The sequence below is a fragment of the Carassius gibelio genome, chromosome A10 (genome assembly GCF_023724105.1).
Source record: "Carassius gibelio isolate Cgi1373 ecotype wild population from Czech Republic chromosome A10, carGib1.2-hapl.c, whole genome shotgun sequence".
NCBI lineage: Eukaryota > Metazoa > Chordata > Actinopteri > Cypriniformes > Cyprinidae > Carassius > Carassius gibelio.
The window spans coordinates 18,331,402-18,338,120 of record NC_068380.1 but is presented as its reverse complement, the minus strand read 5'-3'; positions in this window follow the sequence as shown (position 1 = coordinate 18,338,120).

Below are 6,719 nucleotides of genomic sequence, written 5' to 3'. Positions count from 1 at the left end.
GTATGTATGCACTGTACATGTGGAAATTGACAATAAAGCAGACTTGAACTTGAACTTGAATCAATACATGTCAAAATTATTTATCTTGAATGTAATATTTGTTTCCTTCTAATTACATTTTCCATAAAATCCTTGTGAAGACACAATTACAAAATAGACTGATAATGTAGACTCCTTCTCCACTGAGCAAACAAATCACAGGACTAATCAATGTCCAGATTAAATCTCTTGGACACACTTTTAACTGCATATACCATGAAACATTTTAAATATAGCCTCTTTTACGTTATTAATTTAAACAGTATATTTCACAAACTCACCAAGCTTTATTCCAATTCAAAATACACTAGTCAGCAGTAAACTTTTGACCTGGATCACCTGTTATAATATTCCTATATTTATTAGTACAGGTTGGTTGAAGAATATCAACGTCTCCTAGTGTGTGTACTCCAAATGTCCCCACAAGTATAATAGGCCTAGAACCAATCCATTTTGACCTTGAGGGTGTAGCGAATCAAGCTCAAAAGGCTAAATGTATATAAATAATTACAAATAATTATGATTACTTACAATTATTTATATGAGCTTTCAGTTGTAACATAAATACAAACAAATAAACACATGTACATACAATCACACATACAAGAGAAAGGGAAAATGGGATTTGATGGATGATACCATAAGGAAAACCTGAGAATGAAGCCATGAAAGCATCAGTTAATCACCTGAGTAAAACCATCATTGCCATTTATAACGGATGGAGCACATTGGAGCTTATACTAAACCTCTGTTTCGCTTAGTTAAATGTATGATACTTGCATTTCCTTGGCCTGGAATGAGTGTCTGGATGCAAAGTCTTGATGGTTTGGAGGTTTGGTGGTGTAGGAGTCGCGATCACGTTCTTCTGGTTTTGAAGAGTGATGAATTCCAAAAGTGTCCTGACTTGATGATGATTGGGAGTTTCATCCCAGTGGAAAGTGACAAGAGCTAAAAGAGACATCAGCTGAGATCCTAAGATCTTTGGTAAATTACAAATTCAAGGCACGAAGCCTTGCTCAGACTTAGGGGTCCAAGAGAGTTCTAGCTCACATACTCTTAGCAGAAGAAAGGAAAGCAGATCGAAGAGAGAGGGCGGAACTGCGTGTGGGCCTTTTTTAAAGTCTAAGATGGTTCACGCCTCTCAGGATGGGCTTGTCCAATGAGAAAAGCTGAAATTCCAAGCAGGACTTTGGAAATACTGGGGAGTTATACAACCCTTCGTGTGAAAGCCTGGTAATTTGCATATGTAACTGGATCAGAAGTTGATATACAAACTAGTAAGGGTTTTTAGAACACTTATATGTTGCATAGGTATCAACATATAATAGACACTCTCATTTAGATAATCAGAAGATGAATTCATAGATACTAAACATGGTAAGTAACATGAACGAGTGGTTCATATCATAGGCATGCATAAAACAGGATACAAGACAAAAATAAAATATACAAGAACATAACAACATACACAATGACCTGAAGTATATGTGTGTTCATACAAAGAAAGTTTTTTCTATAAATTAATTAGAGAAGAGTAAATTTTTATAGCAGTATGTTTCAGAGAGTCTTGAGAAGAATTTGCGTCTTCTGCGCCGTGCTTGACGCCCCATTCACGCCGCGAGACCTCCAGACGCGTGTATACGCGCCTTTGCATTGACTTAACATTGAAATAATTCGTGCCAGATGCTCTATTCGCGTTTGGTGTGAACACAGCATAAGAAGGAATATAATTGTGAGGATACCACCTCTTCTAGTATCTTGGACAGAAAACGGAGATTTGAGATTGGTCTATAATTAACTAGTTCTTTGGGGTCAAGTTGTGTTTTTTTGCTGAGAGGCTTAATAACAGCCAGTTTGAAGGTTTTGGGGACATATCCTAATTACAATGAGGAATTATTAATATTCAGAAGAGGATCTATGATTTCTGAAAGCACCTCTTTTAAGAGCTTAGATGGTATAGGGTCTAACATACATGTTGTTGGTTCAGATGATTTAACAAGTTTATACAATTCTTCCTCTCCTATAGTAGAGAATGAGTGGAACTGTTCCTCAGGGGGTCTATAGGGCACTGTCTGACGGCTGAATGGTTGCAATTTTATCTCTAATAGTATCAATTATAGAAGTAAAGTAGTTCATAAAGTCATTACTGCTGTGATGTTGGGAAATGTCAACACTTGTTGAGGCTTTATTTTTTGTTAATTTAGCCACTGTATTGAATAACTACCTGGGGTTATGTTTGTTTTCTTCTAAAAGAGAAGAAAAGTAATCGCATCTAGCAGTTTTTAATGCATTTCTGTAGGAGAAGTTACTTTCCCACCAAGCAATATGAAATACCTCTAGTTTTGTTTTCCTCCAGCTGTGCTCCATTTTCCGGGCTGCTCTCTTTAGGGTGCGAGTATACTCATTATACCATGATGTCAGACTGGTTTCCTTAACCTTCCTTAAGCGTAAAGGAGTAACTGTATTTAAAATGCTAGAAAAGAGAGAGTTCATTGTTTCTGTTACATCATCAACTTGTTCTTAGGAATTCAGATACATAAGGAAGATAACTTAAAAAGCAGTCTTTTGTGAATTCTACAAGTAGAATTTAAAATTTTGGCTATTTAAAGTTTGCACAAAACTAAATAAAGATCTGAGATATCATCACTTGGCTGCATAATTTCAACACGATCAACATCAATTCAATGTGACAGTATTAAATCTAGAGTATGATTTTGACAATGAGTAGGTCCTGAAACATGTTGTCTAACCCCAATAGAGTTCAGAATGTCTTTAAATGCTGATCCCAGTGCATCTTTTTCATTATCAACATGGATATTAAAATCACCAACTATTGTTTTTTTTTCTGCAGCCAGAACTAACTCTAAAACTTTAATAAAGTCTGTATGGTGCCCTCGTGGCCTGCATACAGTAGCTGTACTGATACTGACTATAGTAACAGTTAACCAACAGAGGGCGTCATTTAGCTGTGTTGCTTTATGTTGCTTGTAAATGGAGGTTGAGCAATAAAGCACTCTTGAGAAGGGCAGTCTGTGTGATGTGTGCAGTCAATACATGGTACCAGGAGTAAACTCGTAAATCATGAGTGTAATGAATAACATACGCCCACCGGACGAGTTGAAGTTGACGGGTAACGTCCACGCTAACTGGAAAGCCTTTAGGCAAAGTTTTGAACTTTATTTGTTAGCTATTGGACTCGACAAAGGAAACGATCAACGGAAGATAGCTCTGTTGCTAACTGTAGCAGGATGGGCTGCACTGGAGCGTATACAACACGTTCCTCTTTTCGGAAGAGGAAAAAGACACGCTGCCCGCGGTACTGAGCAAGTTTGAGGAATACTGCACGCCGAGAAAGAACAAAACATATGAACTGTATGTCTTCAGGAACAGAATGCAAAAAGAGACTGAATCAATAGAACAGTATGTAACAGACTTGCGTCTTAAGAGTCAATCCTGCAATTTCGGCACACTGTGCGACTCCATGATAAGGGATCAGATAGTAATAGGAGTGCAAGACAAGAGAGTAAGGATGCTGTTGTTAAAAGAAACAGAACTTACCATTGAAAAAGCAGTTGGTATATGTCAGGCTGTGGAAAGTACGAAGATACAATTGAAGTCGTTTGAAAACGAAAGTGAAACTGCTGCTGTTGATAAGGTGCAAAAACACAAAAAGATATTTGACAGAAATCCAAATGGAAACCACAGGGCAGAGACTGTGACAGATGTGAAAGTAAACATGCTCCAAAAGAATGTCCAGCTTATCGCAAAGAATGTCGAAAGTGTGGAGGAAAAAATCATTTTGCCAGGCCCTGTCTCAAAAAGAAAAGGGTACATGTCGTCGAACAGAAACAAGAGGAAAGTGATAGTGAGGACGGAGAACCATTGCATGTCGAAGCAGCAATTCTGACTAATATGGACGGTAATAATGACGAATGGATAGCACCTTTGATGGTGGATGGTGTGTCAGTGCCAATGAAAATTGACACAGGTGCACAAGTAAATGTCTTGCCCAGAAAATATTATAATAAGATGAACAATTAGCCAAAAGTGAGACCCAAGAAATTGGACTTGAGGGCATTTAACGATCAGCCGATTCCACATATGGGTGTTTTCAGAGCCAGTCTTTCAGGAGAAGGACGCACCATAAGTGCACTGTTTGTTCTAGTAGAGGAGGATAGACAGCCGATTTTAGGTCTGAAAGCAAGTGAAGGACTTGGGCTTATAAAGAGAGTTCATGTCATTGATAGCACTGTAGTAACCACTAGGGGTGCAACACATAGCAAACAAATGGACATATGTGCAGATTCTACCACAGAGATAGTGAGAGAGTACAAAGATGTATTCCAGGGTATCGGTTGCTTGCCTAATCAGTACAAAATACGGCTGAAAGAAAATGCAGAACCAGTTATCCATGCAGCAAGAAAAGTGCCATCAGCCCTGAAAGAAAGACTGAGAAAAGAACTGAAATCCTTGATAGACAAAGGGATAGTGAGAAAAGTAGAAAATACAGACTGGGTAAATTCTCTCGTCATTGTGGAAAAAAAAAACGGTGATCTGAGACTTTGTATCGATCCAAGAGATCTGAATAAATGGATCAAAAGAGAGCACTATAGGTTGCCAACTAAATCAGACATCACAAGCGCAATGGCTGGAGCACAATTCTTTTCCAAGCTGGATACATCATCAGGGTTCTACCAAGTCAAACTGGATGAGGAAAGTGCAGCATTGTGCACATTTAACACTCCCTTTGGTAGACATTGCTTCCTACGCATGGCTTTTGGGATTGCCTCAGCTCCTGAGGTTTTTCACAGGACTGTACAGCAAATATTTGATGGCATGGAAGGTGTGGGAGTCTTCCTGGATGATGTAGTCGTATGGGGTACTACAAGGGCAGAACATGATGAGCGATTGAGGAAAGCGATGGCACAAGCTCGGAAAACAGGAATGAAACTGAACAAACAAAAGTGTCAGTTTGGGGTGAGGGACATTACTTACCTGGGAGACAGACTTTCTGCAGCAGGGATACAGCCAGACCCTGTAAAAATAAGGGCTATAAAAGAAATGCCACAACCCAAAGAAAATACTGAGCTGCAACGTGCATTAGGCTTAGTCAATTATGTGGGAAGATTTATTCCAAATCTGTCGACTAACACAAAGGCATTGCGCAGTTGCTGGAAAGTGGAACTGAGTGGCGATGGGAGCACGAACATGTGACGGAATGGGACATGCTCAAGAACAGCCTAGTTAAAGAACCAGTGCTAAAATTCTTTGATCCTGAGCTTCCAGTGAAAGTATCTACAGATGCTTCAAAGGATGGACTTAGAGCTGTTCTTCTTCAAAAACATGACTTGGCATGGTTTCCAGTGGCATATGCATCACATACGATGACAGAGGCAGAAAGAAACTATGCGCAAATAGAGAAAGAGACATTAGGAGCAGTTTTCGGATGTGAAAATTTCCATGAATACATTTATGGAAGAGAATTGGTACTGGAAACTGATCATAAACCACTGATTGCGATCTCAACGAAGGCATTAGGAGATGCTCCTCCTCGCATCCAATGGTTAATGCTCCGTCTCCAGAAATACAGTCTGACGTTTGAGTTCACTCCAGGGAAGCACCTGGTTATGGCAGATGCACTCAGCAGAGCATCTTTGAGCCACACAGGATCAAGAAACACGGAACATGATGTGCAGGTTCATGTAGACTGTATACAAAAACACCTACCAGTGCCTGAGGATAAATGGAGACAGATTGCTGAAGCAACGGCAGATGATCGTGAGCTACAAGCTGTAATAGAAAAAATCCACCTGCCAAAAGACCAGAAGTTGTCAAATTCTTATCAGAGCTTTAAAGATGAGCTGTCAGTTGTCCATGGGGTGCTCCTGAGAGGTGAACGGATTGTCATACCTACCTCCATGTGCTCACAAATGGCAAAACTCACACATGAAGGACACTTAGGCATAGAGAAATGCAAGAGACGTGCAAGAGTTTTGATATACTGGCCACACATGAATAGGGACATTGAAGCACTGGTGCAGCGCTGTGAGACATGCCAGCGGCACAGGTACCAGCAACCTAAGGAACACCTTATGGCCCACAATAAACCTGAGGAACCATGGAGAAAGGTCGGAACAGAGTTATTTTACCTAGCAGGGAGGGACTACCTGGTCATCATGGATTATAAGTCAAATTATCCAGAGCTGCCGATGCTGACTAATACAACAGCACAGCAAGTGATAAAACACCCTAAAGCCATCTTCGCGCGACATGGAATTCCGGTGACTGTGGTAAGTGACAACGGACCACAGTTCAGCAGTCAGGACTACAGGGACTTTGCAGAGACTTATGGGATTGAACATATAACATCTAGTCCACTGTACCCACAGTCAAACGGCTTGGCTGAAAAAGGAGTACAGATTATAAAGTGTCTGCTAAAGAAAGCTGCTGAGGCTGGAGAGGATCCTTATTTAGCACTGCTAAACTACAGAGCATCCCCTCTTGAATGTGGACGGTCTCCAGGTGAAATTCTCATGAACAGGGAGCTGAGAACACGGCTACCCTCAGCAGAACACCTGCTTCAGAAGAGATATGAGCTGTGTCCCAAAGTTGAGTGTACAAACTTCGAAGGCCACGGACTTCGAAGACCGGTCTCCGAAGTGCACGAAGGGCCCTCTAAA